Source organism: Meles meles, chromosome 2 (genome assembly GCF_922984935.1).
Source record: "Meles meles chromosome 2, mMelMel3.1 paternal haplotype, whole genome shotgun sequence".
Classification (NCBI taxonomy): domain Eukaryota; kingdom Metazoa; phylum Chordata; class Mammalia; order Carnivora; family Mustelidae; genus Meles; species Meles meles.
The window spans coordinates 50933879-50951513 of record NC_060067.1 but is presented as its reverse complement, the minus strand read 5'-3'; positions in this window follow the sequence as shown (position 1 = coordinate 50951513).

Below are 17635 nucleotides of genomic sequence, written 5' to 3'. Positions count from 1 at the left end.
GCTGATTACCTCTACCTTTAGATTTTTTTTTTTGGTATCTTTAGATCTTTCTATTAGCCTATATGACAACTAGCTATTTGAAATAACCATTTGATTGTCCATGAAGTCCCCAAAAGCCAACTCTGAATATACTTTCCCAACCCCTTCTCATTGTGCATTTCCTAAATTATTGTGTGGCATAGTGACCAATAAGAACTTCATTCCTAACATTATCTTCTTATTTGTATCATTTTAATATCTGTGCATTTGTAGTTATGTCACGCTTTCCATTTCTAATATTGTTTATTTTTTCTCATCTTTTTTTCTTTGACCAGTCCTCATAGATATTTGTCTATTTGTTAGTGTCTTCAAAGAACCAGCTTTTATGGGTTTTGAAAATAATTTTATAATTGTTTTGCATTTATTGATTCTGCTCTTAAGTTTATTATGTCCTTTCTTTTTTTTAATGTCAGGGTTTCTGTCCTATCTTCTTTAGTTGCACACTAACTCATTAATATTCAGCTTTTTTTAAAATATAAGAACTTAGTAAATTTCCTGCTAAATAAAAGTTTTAATATGCAGTATGTTTGCTATCATTAGGTTATAAAAATTTAGAATAATACATGAGTTATTTATGGGTGCGTGTGTGTGTGGCTACTGTCTGTTTTAATTAATGGCCTTGTATTGACCATAGTTTGGGATTTGTTAAAATTTACCTTATGATCCAGTGTATAATCTTTATAAATCTTTAGATGTTTAAAACAAGTTCATATTCCCCTATTCTCAGGTGCAGGACTCCATAGAAATCTATTATCTTCAGATTGATAGTTTTGTTGAAGTTTTTTCTATTTTGTTTATTACCTTTTCTAGATTAATCTGTCAAGAATTGAGGAAAGTATGTTAAATTTGTCACAAGGATGAAGGATTTAGTAATTTTTCTTAGTAGCTTTATTTTGAAATAGTTTTTTTGGAGTATATAAATATATACTTATTAGAGAATCCTGATATATATAGTCTTTTATCATTTTGTGATAAAATTTACATCCCTAAAAGTATTTCCTATCTTAAGATATATATATTTCCCTATTAAGATAGTTATGTCAGCTTTCTTTTGGTTAGTATTTGTTTTGTATATATTTTTTATCATTTTACTTTATACTTTTTTGTGTCTTTAATTTTTAGCCATTTCTCTATAAACAGCATATAGCTTCACTTTAAAATCCAATTTGCTAAACTATTTCTTGATAAGTATAATACATATATTTATTTCTGTGATTATGATATATTATACCTGTTTCTACTATTTAACTTTTTACTTTTTGTTTTTCTTTTACCACCCATCTTACTATTTTAAAATTTGAGTTCATACATTTTCCTCATTCCATATTTTTTTAATAAACCCTTGGAAATTTAGTTTTAGAAAGTTCAAAATTAAATTAATACCTCAATTCTCCTTCATACAATTTAACAACCATAGGACCTATTAAATTGTTCATTCTTCCTTACATAATATGGACATGCTCTGTTCTAGTTTGACTTCTCATCTTCCTTCAATACATTTTTTAGAATTTTCTTTAATTTAGTTTCTTTATTTTGACTTCTTAGTTTTATTCATCTTCACATGGCTTTTGTATAGTCTTCACCAAAGGTGGCTTTTGCTGGTTATACCATTCTAAGTTAGCAGTTATTTCCCTTGGCACTTGGAAGATATTTTCCAACTACCTTCTGACTGCCATGACGTTCTAATTATCCATTTGTTGGTCATCTGTTCTCTCTCTCTGGCTGCTTTTTAGTTATTTAAATTATTTTTATTTCAGTTATACAAGATTTATATTCTACCTTTTAAGTTGAAGATATTCTTTTTTTTTTTTTAAAGATTTTATTTATTTATTTGACAGACGAGATCACAAGTAGGCAGAGAGGCAGGCAGAGAGAGAGGAGGAAGCAGGCTGTCTGCAGAGCAGAGAGCCCGATGCGGGGCTCGATCCCAGAACCCTGGGATCATGACCTGAGCCGAAGGCAGAGGCTTTAACCCACTGAGCCACCCAGGCACCCTAAGCTGAAGATATTCTAATGTAAGACTCACTAATAAGGAATAAAAGATGAGTCACCACAATGGACTGTGTTCAGAGGAAAAGTCTAGGATATGTGTCCCTGCTATGTTACTTCTTAGCTGTGTGATGTTGGACAAGTTACAAAACCTCCTTAAGTCCCAGAATTCCCCTCATTCATGTAAGGATAACAATATCAACCTCAGAGGGTTGTCAAGAAGACTGAATGAGACCACATGTAGAAACACATTTCAGAGAAGTACCCAAGAGATTATGGTAAGTCAAGAAAAGTACACTTTAGATTTAAATTACGAGTCATGGACTGTCTGTGAGCTGCTAGAGTTGTCAAGGTCCAGGGAAACAGTCTGATAAAGTTATATAAATTAATCACCAAAATAGCTAACACCAATGGACACTTACCATGTTTCTTTAAATGCTCTTAAATGTTTTTCTTTGTCTTTATTCTTCAGCAGTTTTACTGCAATTTTCTTCAGTTTTAATTTTTTTTTTAATGTTTATCTTGTTGGAGGATCAGGATGTTTCCTGAATTTGTGGATCTATATTTTCATCAATCCTGAAAAATCTATAATATCTCTAAATACTGCCTCTCTTCTATTCTCGCCAGCTGGGACTGATTTACATGCATGCCAAAACTACTTACATTATCCTTTATATCATTCATACTTTAGATTTTTTTTTTTCCTTTTTTTGGTCTCTCTTGTTCTATTGACTATTTCGGGATATATATTCTAGTTCACTAATTCTCTCTTCAGCTGTTATCATTCTGTTTAATTTAGTCAGTTGAAGTTTTTACTTCAAGCACTATATATTTCATTTTAGAAGTTATATAGTTAAAAATGTATCTATCCATTTCAAATAAAGTTTTTATTGAGAACATTTAAGACTGAAGTGTCTATCTTATTATCCTTCAAATACATGAATTTCTATATTCAGTGTCTGAAATTTCCATCAACTGCAGGGATTTTTGGTTTAATTTCTTGTTTTTGTCTTTCTGCTGATGCTCAGACGTGGAGAGCATTTCAACCCTCTCTGAGGATATAGGCTCAGTACTAGAGACTCAAGTCCCCTTTCCCAATCTCTTAAAATTCCTGATGGCATTGCTGCTATTGCTGATTTCTTAGGGGACCAAAATTATTGATATTCCAATAGATCTGGTCTCCCTCTGTCTTTTTAGCCTTAGCTCTGTCCTCAGTCACAGTTTATATATGCTCTTTGTTTCTTGTATCTTCCTTTCTTTCATGATTCCTGTGTTTTTGTCTTTCTTTAAGACAGAAGACATGGAGAAATGGCTTTAATAAAGAAAGAAGGCATGGAGAACTTAGGAACTGTCTCTACCTCCTGAAAAACTGGAGATGCCTCAAATATATTCATTGCAGGCTTTGGTTGTTTTACAGCAATCATTTTGACTCTTTCTTCCTTAATCCCTAGATCCAATCAACTACATATTTATATCAATTTATCTTCCAAACAAATGAACAAAGAGAAGTCAAAAGCCATTTACCTCTAAAATCCACTATTTCTTCCCATAGCTACTGCCTATACTCCTGTTAAGATTATCACCATCTCCTGCCTGGATTGCTTTAACAGTCCCCCAGCTTTCTTCCTATTCCCAATCTGGTTTACATCCAATCCATTATCTTTCATGCAATTAGAGTTATATTACTGAAGTACAAGACTAAACATATATATTTGGTATTTAAGACTATCCAACACCCTTTCTTTCCTTCAGACAAAGTTGTTCATGGTTTCCTCCTGTGGTCCCTGATTAAATCACTATTGCTTACACTCTGATCTTATCTCTCATTAGCATTCCACCCCAACTCTCACATTCTGCAAGACAGTCAATATAAATTCTTTGTCTTGTTTTCTTGTATTATGCACTCTCTAGCTTTTTGACATCTGAATAAGCTATTTCCTTTTTCTGATACCTCCTTCCTTCCAGACCCTTACTCCCATCTCAGTTTCTGATTGATGACTAACCACTCCTGAATAGACTCTACTCATCATCCATGGCCAGACTTAGTCTTTTATTATAGCACTTACTACACTTTATTTTTACTTGCTTGCATTCCTGACTAGACTATACACCCCATGAAAACAAGTATTGTCTACCTTGTTTGTTCTTGTGTACCAGATACTTAGTCAAGTGCCTTGCCTTTGGATGCTTGGTAAATAATTATTGAATGAATGAAATAAAGTCAGGATAGTTTTACAAATAGTAAGAGAGGAACTCAGAAAAGGAACAGAAATGAAATTTCCAGTTACAATCACACAGTCTCTAAGTCTTACTTTTTCTTTACAAAATATAAACTTCAATAGAGATTGCTTAAATAATAAATGCCTTGTATATAATAAAGACTCAATATTTTATTTAAGAAATAAAATATTAACTGGTTACAATTAGTGATATCCTTGCATTTCTCTAAATAAAGCTCACAGTAAAAATGAAATGATGAAAACCCTTGGTTACTTGATCTATTGAAATACTTTTTCCTTACCGTTTACATATAGCATAGTCATCATTATTTTATCTTGGGTCTGTTTTCACACAAATTATCCTAATTGGTATTTGAATCCTATGATTTTCACTTAGCCAGAGTCCAGCTTAGCCACAGTTTCCCACATTCTATACCACCCACTGTCTCTATCCATTTTGTGCTGTCAGAGGCACATCAAGCAGCCTCTGAGTGTAATCACATCAAAATCGATTTTCATGGCTGAGAGAAAAATAATGGAAATCTCTCTAATGTAGTAAATGTATGTGTTCCTTTTGGTTAACCAAAATAGACTATATATCAGACCTGTCAAAATTAAGTTTTCTTGATTCAGTGCTCTTGCACCGACTTGTATACAAATTATAAAGGCATGCTGTGGAGCACCATGATGCAATCTTCCTGCTTCCCTAGTCTGCTTCTGCATATATCTCAAATGAATAATCTCACCAATTTATCAAGCTACAACCCACCTACAGTCTGAATCTCCAAACAACCTGCTCGATGTTAGGATAGTACCTTAAACCTATCCTTCTTAGATCAATTAATTCTATTAGGAGATCTTCCCCAACAGTAGCAATGGTGACATTTGGCATGGGGGGATGGGGTGAGGTGGGGAACGTGTGTGGGGACAAAGAAGGAAATTCAAATACCACCTTTCAGGACTTTTTCTTCTTTTTTTTTTTCCAAATTTTTCTTTTCTGTAATTATTTGCCCCTAGGAATCACATATTTAGGATTTTATTAGTATTTGGTTCTTTGAAGCCATTCAAGGTGATCAACCATGTTAAAATGATAATATTCCAGTAAGATGGTCATTCTGTGTATACTTTTTATATCATATTCTCAGAGCAGATATATCTTGAAAACAATTCGAAAATTTCCCTTTTTACTTTCTTGGTAAGTATAGCCATAGCTGTGTGATAATTTTGACAGTGAATTTTAATCTGAATGATCCAGGTTGATAGTCTATCTTCTTTTAAGCAAAACAGTCCTCTACTATATTTTTGAGTATCAAAATAATTGCTAAAAGATGGCTTATAATAATTAGTAATGTTTGCATTACTAAGGATGGAAATGAGATTCAATATGTTAAAAAAATGACTCATGATATGTTGCTGAAAGTTGCTGACCAATCAACCAAATCTTTTATTAGCATCTAGCAGCCATTTATAACCAGCAAGAATTAAACCAAAAACTACTACAAGTTTAGTATCTCTAATGTATTATGCTGAAATTCCAGGTTTTTATTTCCTTTGCCAAAAAGAGGTAAGAATGAGTATACACTAAAATGTGCATTTTTTTTAAAAATGCCAATATGTGTTCCAAAGAAACTTTAGGCAGTATGAATAGTCTCATAAAAACAGAGCAACAAAAAAATAAGATAAGATAAAATAAAATTTAATTTAATTAAAAAAAGTTTTTCTAATGTTTATCCTTTTAAAATCATGGTTTGTTTCTTAGTTCTATTTTTTTCTTTTTTTTTCATTTAAAACTAATTCTTTTTGGCACCTGGGTGGCTCAGTCGTTAAGTGTCTGCCTTTGGCTCAAGTCATGATCCCAGGATCCTGGGATCAAGCCCCACATCCAGCTCCCTGCTCCGTGGGAAGCCTGCTTCTCCCTTTCCCACTCCCGCTGCTTGTGTTGCCTCTATGGCCGTCTCTCTCTCTGTCAAATAAATAAAATCTTTAAAAAAAAAAAAACTCAAAAAACTAATTATTTCGAGTCTTGTTTGAAAATATAATCAGTTCTTAGAGTTCGGTAGTCATGAACAGTAATGAAAAATTAGTTTGCATGCCTGGTAATAGAAACCTTTTTATTTATTTATTTTATTTTTTTAAGATTGTATTTATTTACTTTAGAGAGAGAGAGAGGGAGAAAGTGGTGGGAGGAAAAAAGGGAGAAGGATAGAGAGAGAGGATATTCTCAGCAGACTCTCCGCTGAGCAGGGAGTGGGACGTGGGGCTTGGTCCCATGACTCAAGAGATCATCACCCAAGCCGTAACCAAGAATCAAATTCTTAACCAACTGAGTCACCCACGTGCCCTAATGGAAACCTCTTTAAAAGACATATTGTTGTTTTTAAAACTCCTGGGATTTTGAACAAGGTAAATGGGGACATATATGAATAGCCAGAGATAGTGTCATTTTTTAATAGTCAGATTTATTCATCTTTAATCATTTGATTGTACAGTTAATAATATTAAGAAAGACTTTTTTAAAAGCAAGCAATATGGAATTATAGAAAAAACATGGCACTTAGAATTGAGAGTTTTGTATTTCAACTTAACGCTTTCTAAGTCTGGTGCATCAAACAACTCTTACCAGTATACAAACCCTTTTCAGCACGTCTTCTTCTTTTTTTTTAAAATATTTTATTTATTTGACAGAGAGAAATCACAAGTAGGCAGAGAGGCAGGCAGAGAGAGAGGAGGAAGCAGGCTCTCCGCGGAGCAGAGAGCCCGATGCGGGGCTCGATCCCAGAACCCTGGGATCATGACCTGAGCTGAAGGCAGAGGCTTTAACCCACTGAGCCACCCAGGCGCCCTGAGCACTTCTTTTTAAATTTTCATCAATCTTTGAAAGATTCTTGAGCTTTAATTCTATATGAAGTTAACAAAATATTCCTTATATGTCTTTATATCTTTAAAAACCTTTAATTTTTTTTTTTTTTTGCCATTCTTTGAAAACTCTTTGAGGCATTTAGGATTTTCAATACCTGATGGCAGAACTTTTCACATCTATAATAATTAATTATAGACTGAAATAAAGTCTGGTCTGAATTCGGTAACATTCTCTTTCAAAGATTGATGAAAATGTTGCAAAAGGCTAATCTAACTAGGGTGAAAAGAAATCCATTCACACTCCTTAACAGACTTTCAGTTCTGGATATTCCCACTTCTGGGTGGTAAGTCTAATGTAATGTATATTAGCATAATTGATAGGAAAATTGATCCAGTACAAAGACAAGAAGGAAGAAGTGACAAGGAAGACTTCTTTCTGGAAACATAGATTTGAAAAATATAATTTCTGGCTTGTATTTAACAGTAGGAATTCTTTTACTTGCCCAGGCATCGTTATGAAAAATGTCCCTCATGATCTGCAAATATTTTTTAACTAGAGTAGCTATATAAATTAATAGTGAACCACAATTATAGTATAATTTATTTACTTATACATACTTTGGTGGCTCTATGGCTATATATTTCAATTCAAGTGGCTCAATCATACACTACACTCTGTTAATGCCTGGGTAACTACTGTGTGAGTCCAATACATCAGCATTATAAAATGGATCATATGTGTTTTATGCATTTAATGAAGTTGTTAAGTGAACATTTACTCATTCATTTACAAGTATTTATTGCACCTACTCCTGCAAGCTCAGTGCTAGATGCTATCATTTAAATTCTTTACAGTGGCAAGAGTTGGGGATATTTCTAGTATTTTGCTCCTTAAGTTCAAATTTTTCATCAATGATTTATAATATTAACTGGGACAACTTACTTAACCTTTCTCTGTTCTTCTTTACCCATATATAAAATAGGATAATAAGAGTGTGGAAAGTCATGGGAACTCTGTGATAATTAGATGTACTACTGCATTCAAGTGTTACTCATGGCAAAGTGTTATACACAATAACTGGTATTATTTTTTCTTCATTGTATATACACAAAACTGAGGCTCTGAAAGAAAAACACCTCACTTACGGGAAAATAAGGAATAAGTAGAGGAGAAGGGATACAGACTCTATTTCTCTACGTTGAAAGCCTCTACTCTTTCTAAAAGTTATTTCTATCAACATAATACCTCTGCATTGTTTTTAAAGTTAAGTCTTAAAATGAATGGGAAGAGAACAACCTTTTTCCTTTTCTCCTTTGCTCATAACTCTAATAACATGCTAACATTCCTCTTTGTTGATTTATTAACTTCATCATTATTTATTGCCTATTTATTATGAAATAGGAAGACAACACCCAAATGTCCCCACCGTCTACTTTGCATTCTTTCCTTCTTCCAATACAGTTTTATCAAAATTGTTCAGATAAAGCAATTTTCAGTGTTTACATTATAGTTGCTAAGTAATTATTTTTCACTCCTGAGCCAAGTCAAGCACTATATTTCAATTACCTTTCCTGTGCAATATTTTGAGGTTTTTCCATATTTAAATAATTTTCTTGAATTAATTTTTGCTTAACTTTCTTTGTCCCTATCAATTTTTCATTAACTCTTCAAAAAATATCAAACCATATTCCCTTTTATTTATGGCCAAAAACATTACATCACCTGTTTGTTTCTCTGTTCTCCTTGGAGACATCATTCCTAAAGTCCCCATTCTCCTACTTTTCTCAACTTGCCTCTTAGACCTGCTGTCTTGCTCTCATTAGAGAATACCTTTCTCCCCTTTTCATGGTGGATCCATTCTTTCCTTGATTCGGGTTCTTTTTCTCAGTTACTTCTTGTTATGATGTAACATAATTTAAAATGTTAGAATAGTTGCTGGTTTGAAACTTATCTGTTGAACATTGTTGTCTATTTCCAAATTTGACTGATAGTTGACTAGAGATAGAATTCTCTGTTGAAAGAGAAAAATGCATTATTTTTTAGATTTTGAAATCATTACTCCACTGTTATTAGTTTCTAGTTTTGAGATGTCAGTTGCCATTCTTTTTCTCCATCCTTTAAATATGACTTGTTTGTCTTTTCCATTGGAATATTTAGATCTTAATTTATTTTAGTTTCAGAAATTTTATGAAATATGCCATTGTATGGGCATATTATTCTGCACACCAGGGCAACTTTAATTTTGAGAAATTTCCTTGCATTATTTCTTTAGTGATTTCCATTTTTTTTCCTGTTCTTTTTTCCTGGCATTTATATTAGTCAGATGAGTGACCTACTGATTTATCACTTATCATTTAAAAATTCCTTTTCTTACCTACTTTTTGAAAATCTTGGCCCTTTGATTCTATTTTCCTAAAGATTACTGTTGAGGCCAAAATGTGTATGAAAAAATGCTCAATGACACTGCTCACCAGGGAAATGCAAATCAAAACCACAATGAGATATCACTTCACACCTGTTAAGTATGGTTATTATTTAAAAAAAAAAAAAAACAAGTATTAGTGAAATTGGAACCCTTGCCCACTGTTTTGCAGAATGCAAAATAGTGGTGCTGCTATGGAAAACAGTATAGAGTCTTCTCAAAAAACTAAGAGTAGATGCCCTATGATCCAGAAATACCACTTCTAGGCATTTTTCAAAAAAAAAAAAAAAAAGAAAATCAGAATCTCAAAGAGATCCACACTCTCATGTTCACTACAGCACTATTCACCAAAACTGAGATGTAAAAATAACCTAAGTCTCAGTTAGTGGATGAATGCATAAAGAAAATGGGATATATATATATCTGATAGTAAATTATTCTGCCTTTAAAAAAAAGGAAATACTATAATAGATGACACCATGGATGGACTTTGAAGACATGCTAAGTGAAATAAAACAATTATAGAAGAATACATACTTCATGATTCCACTTATATGAGGTATCTAAAATAGTGAAATTCATAGAATTTAAAAAATAGAATGGTTGCACCAGCTTGCATTCCCACCAACAGTGGAGGAGGGTTCCCCTTTCTCCACATCCTCGCCAGCATCTGTCATTTCCTGACTTGTTAATTTTAGCCATTCTGACTGGTGTGAGGTGATATCTCATTGTGGTTTTGATTTGTATTTCCCTGATGCTGAGTGACGTGGAGCACTTTTTCATGTGTCTGTTGGCCATCTGGATGTCTTCTTGGCAGAAATGTCTGTTCATGTCCTCTGCCCATTTCTTGATTGGATTGTTTGTTCTTTGGGTGTTGAGTTTGCTAAGTTCCTTATAGATTTTGGATACTAGCCCTTTATCTGATATGTCGTTTGCAAATATCTTCTCCCATTCTGTCAGTTGTCTTTTGGTTTTGTTAACTGTTTCCTTTGCTGGAAAACAGCATGGAGGTTCCTCAAAATGTTGAAAATAGAACTACCCTATGACCCAGCAATTGCACTACTGGGTATTTACCCTAAAGATACAAACATAGTGATCTGAAGGGGCACGTGTACCCGAATGTTTATAGCAGCAATGTCTACAATAGCCAGACTATGGAAAGAACCTAGATGTCCATCAACAGATGAATGGATCAAGAAGATGTGGTATATATACACAATGGAATACTATGCAGCCATCAAAAGAAATGAAATCATGCCATTTGCGACGACGTGGATGGAACTAGAGCGTATCATGCTTAGTGAAATAAGTCAATTGGAGAAAGACAACTATCATATGATCTCCCTGATATGAGGACATGGAGAAGCAACATGGGGGGGTAGGGGGATAGGAGAAGAGTAAATGAAACAAGATGGGATTGGGAGGGAGACAAACCATAAATGACTCTTAATCTCACAAAACAAACTGGGGGTTGCTGGGGGGAGGTGGGATTGGGAGAGGGGGAGCGGGCTATGGACATTGGGGAGGGGAGGCGAACCATAAGAGACTATGGACTCTGAAAAACAACCTGAGGGTTTTGAAGGGTCAGGGGTGGGAGGTTGGGGCAACCTGAGGGTTTTGAAGGGTCAGGGGTGGGAGGTTGGGGGAACAGGTGGTGGGTAATGGGGAGGGCACATTTTGCATGGAGCACTGGGTGTTGTGCAAAAAGAATGAATACTGTTACACTGAAAAAATAAATAAAATGAAAAAAAAATCAAAAAAAAAAAAAATAGAATGGTGCTTGCCGGGTTGGAGAGAGAGAAATTAGAAGTTGCTAATTAATGTGTATAAAATTTCTATTATGAAAGATGAATATGTTCTAGAGCACTCTATTGTATAACACTGTGCCTCTAGATAATTTATGCTGTATTGCATACCTAAGGTTCTATTAGTATGGTAGGATCTTATGTTAAGTATCCTTATCATGGTAATAAAAACAAGATTTATGTTGAATTTTTAATCGAAACCATCTTTTCAAATCATTTATTGTTCTCTATTTTTTTTCTTTTAATTCCTTTTTTTTTTTGTAATTGTTCTCATTTCAGGAATACAACATCTTCTTAAAATCTCCAAGGTTAGGGCACCTGGGTGGCTCAGTGGGTTAAAGCCTCTGCCTTCAGCTCAGGTCATGATCCCAGCGTCCTGGGATCGAGCCCCGCAATGGGCTCTCTGCTCAGTGAGCTTCCCTTCCTCTCTCTCTCTCTGCCTGTCTCTCTGCCTACTTGTAATCTCTGTCTGTCAAATAAATAAATAAATAAAATCTTTTAAAAAAAAATCTCCAAGGTTAAAATTTAGAGTAATTTGTGTGTTTTAAGATTTGTTCTGATCCTTGTTTTTCTCTATTTATGGCAAGTTCCCTCTGACTGTTATTTGCTTTAATCTCCGTTCATGCTGAGGCTTTCCATACATGTCTGATGATTCTTGACTGCTGACTTATACTTAAAATTAAAGCACTAAAGAAATGATTGGAAGCTCCATGTGCAAGACTTTATTGCAGAGTGATAGAGTTAGGATTGTAGCACTCTTTGTTCCAACATATTTAAATGATGTCCATTTCTGCATATCCTTCTGTTCACTCTCTAAGCCCATTAGTCATCTCATATTTCCAGAGAAGAATCTTCCAATCCATCACCTATAAAGGTAGAGGGGAAAAGATGAAGAATAAATCTCTCTGCCAAAGTTCTTAGAGCTAACAAGGAGAAGGATGTGGATCTTGGGTTCTACATGTAGACTTTTTTGAATACCTCTGTTTTCAAAACTCTGCTTCTTATCTGCCAGATCTTGAGAATCTTGGCTTAATTTCTCCACATAGCAAGTTTTCTCCTGCCAGGAGAGACAGGGATGTTTACCCAGCTACAGAGGATGAAGAAAGAGTCCCAAGAACTAACTCCTCTTTGTTCGAACTTTCAACAAGTTACAGGTCATAAAAAAATCTTGTAAGGCAGTTGATGCCTCAAATTCCTGAACTTTCTAAAGTTTTGCAACATGGGTTTGCTTGCCTGTCATTTGGTATCTCAACTGTAGATAATTACTATATTTATTGATTCTAAGATAAAATATTTTCTCATTTTAATATTTTTGAATGTGGGACCCACATTACAGTGAATTGCATTGTGGAAGGTTGTCTTTTCCAAAGATGGTTGTAATGGTATCTTCATCCATCATGCTCTGTTTTCATGATAACCTTGCCATTATTTCATCAAAGTAAGGAATACATGTCTTTTCTCCTTGAAATTGGTTGAACTTTGGGGCTGTCTTATTCAATAATGTGGATGTAAGTGAAGCTGTGTGATTTGAAGATAAGTCCTAAAGAGCAATATGGCTCTGCCCAGCTACCTCTCTTGGGATATTTGCCCTTATAAATAGTTACTTTGCTCTGAGGAAGTCCAGGCTACATGTAGTCTGAATATACCTGTTTCAACCCATAGGCCCAGTTGAAGTCCCAGATGACAGTTAACAGTAAACATCATCCACGTAAGTGAAGCAGACTTTGAGAGGATGACAACCCCAACAAGCATTGTGGTCACAACCGCATGAGATTTCCAGATCTAACCAGGCCCAGTCAACCCTTGGAAGTGTGAGAGATAATAATGAAATTATTATTGTTGATGTAAGCTACTAAATTTAAGATGGTTTTTACATAGCAATAGATAAGTGGTCATTCATAATCATAAATTTATAACTATATTTGGCAGTGATTTTTCTTTCTCAATGAAACAAATTAATGGTGCATCTTATAATAAATTGCAACTCAGATTAAGAAAATATATTCATATTCCACTTTCTCTGTCTTGTTAACTCCTCTTTTGCTTTCTGTGTTCCAAAAATGTGTTGTCCTATCAGGATTACTGGCGTTTCCCCTGGAGGTTTTATACCCTTTTTATTTTCATTTTAGTGAGATTATTAGGAGATGTGGTTGACTATGTTCAATCTGCTGTGTATATTTGTACTCATCATATTGTACATGAGGTTGTAGTTTCAGCACTAATCCTAAAGACAGTGTTGTGCTGTTTGGGTTTGTTGGTTGGTTTGTTTGCTTGTTTGCTTTCCCATAACTATCCAGGTCTTATTTCTTTACCTTAGTGTTACAAGGATACTGGTTAGAAACAATTAGTTAAAGGAAGAACAGTCTTCACAAATAATAGAAATATAACTAAAAATGGACCAGAATTAGTTGGAGAGTGATAAGTCAATATAACTTTCTCACCTTCAGTTTTCATAAGCACAAAATAAAAATATTAGTTCTAACAGGAATTTTAGGTGACAGTTTAATGAGATAATACATGTGAAACTATACCTAATACACAGTATATCTCTAATAAATAAGTACATAGTATATCTCTAATAAATAAATATATAGTATATCTCTAATAAATAAATCTGACCATCATGTGGCTCAGCTTTCCCACTGGCAAAAGGTACATAAGTAATTTAAATTAGGCCATAACCAAGTTCCCTTCCAGGAATTTGAATATTAAACTGAGAAATCTAGGGATTAAAAATGGTTGGATTTCACTCATCCCAAAGCTAGCACTCTGAACAAACTTCCCACTAGTTTTTGATTCTTAGATCTCTGCAACTGCCTTATCTCCCCTTGTGGTATGTTTCTTCAACTCTTCCTTTGAATCACTGAACAATTGTATCTTTTCTTTTTTTTTTTTTAAGATTTTATTTATTTATTTGACAGAGAGATCACAAGTAGGCAGAGAGGCAGGCAGAGAGAGAGGAGAATGCAGGCTCCCTGCTATGCAGGGAGCCCGATGCGGGGCTCGATCCCAGGACCCCGAGATCATGACCTGAGCCGAAGGCAGAGGCTTAACCCACTGAGCCACCCAGGCGCCCCCAATTCTACCTTTTCTTAATAAATTTCCAGTTTTGCTCAAAATAATTAGGATTTATTTCTGTTGCATGTACCCCAAAAATATCAATTGGTACACTAATATTCTGAGAATTCATTTCTAACAAAAAAAAAACCCCATATTTGAAGATAGAGCTGACTTGATATAAATGAGGGTAATTTAACCAGCTTATAATTTTCCATGTCCTTTCCATAAAATATCTTCTTATTCTCAGAATAAGCTATTCTTGCATGCATTGAATCCAAGATTATTCACTTCCCATATCTTTAAGATTTCAACAAAAACAAGAGTACATAATGATGTACTTGAGAATATATGAAAGTTAAGTCTAAAATAGAGTAAGATCAAATGGCTATACCTTGAAAGCAAAATTTATTTCAAATATGTTAAGATAACCAAAATTAGCTTCATAGGACAGGTAAACATATTAAGTACACTTACTTAGAATTCTGGTTGGAAAATTTGCTATGATACATTAAATCAAATTATAATTTAAAATTCATATATCACTTGAAGGTTTTCTCCTACCAGCATTTAGTTGGTATGGTGGTAAACTGAAGCAAGTCCTTTGTGAGCTGTTGTTCAAATAAAGCGCAGGAGACACATTCATATGATGGGCCTCTGAACACTTTGCCAAATTATAATTATCCATAAACAAAGACCAGAAACCCAGAAAAAAATCTATTAGTATTGCCATGCCTTCTTAAAGCTCTTCCTTTGATTATTTCTATTGCTACCCAGAGTCATATTATTACCAGCTGATGGGTGGCACAGATGGCTCAAAGCAGAGAGGTTTGTTTCTGTCATGGTTTGCACTATTTCTTCATGCCTTTTCCTATAGAGTTTTGGTGGATTTCAATTTATTTTATTTCACATGTAATTGTTTCACTGCTTTGTTGTTGTTTTTACTTAATTAGTGAGGATGTGGTTAAGTGTATAGGGCCCTTGCCTGAATCTCATTGAACTCGTGGTAACTGAAGATGGCTCTATTTATTGCCCTTCTGCTGTTTGTTTGGAAGATGCCCTGAACTATTTGGCCTTCATCAAGAAGGCCAGCAAGAAGCTGGCCCTGAGTTCTGAGATCCTCAGCCTGGTATCTGAGCATGTATGCATATAGTATCTTTGGCTTTCTATGGCTTTTACAGCTTTAATCTTTGTCTTATCCTCCTTCCCTCAATCACCCTTTCTCTCTCCCTTTCTCCCTATCCCCTGCTTTCTCACATATGTGCGCACTCTCTCTCTCTGCACGTGGTTGCGTACCTGCGCGCACGGGTGCGTACACACACACACACAGTTTTCACCATTCATTGCCATTTTGATCATTGCTACGTGTAAGAGATGTTCAGTAATATACAAACATCAAAACTATTACCCTAAGCTTTCCAATTTAAGATTACTTTCCAATTTCTATGTGTGCTATTTCTGTTCGGTTTCTTTTCTGCTCTCTCATTAAGCTTATGAATTTTTCTGCTCTACTACAAATCTTCAGCTTGCCTAGGAATTTGCAGAAACAGAAACTGTAGGCCTCTCCTACATTCATGAATCCATGGAAGGTGTTAGGGAGATTTCAGTGACTCCATCTTTGCCCTGTTCCCATGATCTTTGATAGAAATTTTCCAATGCCAGCTAGCAATTCAGCCTGATTTCTCTTTCCACAGACTTTCATCTCTTTTACACTTCAAGAATCAATTTTAGGTCCTAGGATTATTTTATTTCACTTTCCTGAAAGTTTCATTTAATATACTCTGCTTTTTAAACTTTATATGTATTCAAAAGTACATAGGCAATGAATCTCTAGAACATGTGCAGATATAGTATTTCCGTGTAGTTTCCACCATATCCTTTATATGTGACTGTCAGAATTGTATTTCAGAGTAAGGACCAAAGGGGCTTTTAGGAGAATGGTATTTCATTAACTTACCTTCTGGCATTTTAACTGTTATCAGCTGTACAGTTTAGTTTTATTACAACAGACATTATTGTGATAACTTTTCCTACTTTATCTTTGCAATTTATTGGAGCAGTTAATTTCTCAAAAAGTAAGAGCATTTTTTCTCATTAGAAATTCCTTCATGGCCTCTTTGATACATGTTCCTTGCTATTTAGAAGAACTGCTGATAAGTGATTTTGACTTGTATCCTCAATAATGTGAGATGTTTAACAGAAACTTGGCAAACCACGTAGGGGCTGAAGCCATTTCTTAAAACCAGCCCCAACTGAATAATTTCTGTCCCATTACTGCCACCAACATTCAAAAAGTTCCCATATAACAATGGCCAGCCAAATATACTTATGAACTTCCTAAGGACAAAAATTTTACTTTGTTTAATAAATCACTTTTTTCCCCAAGATTATTGTTTCTCCATTTAGTTATATAACCCCCATATTTGACAGCATTGAGTTTTAAAGATGAAATCTATTAGCTCAAAGTAAGTGGGAGAAATCTCAATTATCCAGTAAATATGTGCCCTGTATAACTGCAAACCATGCAACTCAATCATCCAAATTACCTTCTTTCACCAAATGAGCCCACAAAAGCCAGTCTCCTTTTCTCTTTGTCACATTAAAACTACTCTGTCTGCACAAATATTATCTCTAGCCTCTATTTTTGTATGTATTTCTATATTTTCATGTATTTTCCTCTCTCTTAGACTTTGATATTCTTGTGTTTATTTGTCCAGTTGTTTCCTCACACAGTTCTATCAAGATAAAGGAGGAGAATTTACATCTGAAAACATGACCTAAATGCAACAGCCTTCAGGGAGTGTAGTAAGTCCTAAATAGGAGGCAAGGAATAGACAAGAAACCTTCGATTAGAGTAGGACAGGTACTAAGAAAAGAAAAGGAAAGAAAGGATGATACAGACTGTGATGAAAAGATCACAGACTATTTTAACTAGCAAAACATAAAAGCTGTCCATAGGCATTCCTCTTCAGATTTGTTATGTTTCTCTTTCCACAGGGAACATTTCTCTTATAAATCTGCAAGGTGAGTAGTCCACATTCAGAGCTCCAAGATTCTATCCCCTTCCTTCTGGGTTTATAAACAGGTCTCACTAGTGAATCTAGTCCAGTTGGGTAAGTCAATGTTAATTAACTATATGCGATTAATAACAACTCCAGTATTCCTGGATGTTTCCCATAGGCCTACAGAGCTAAAGGTATTTTCCATACATTATTTTTTTTTTCATTCCCTTCTGCAGTCCTTT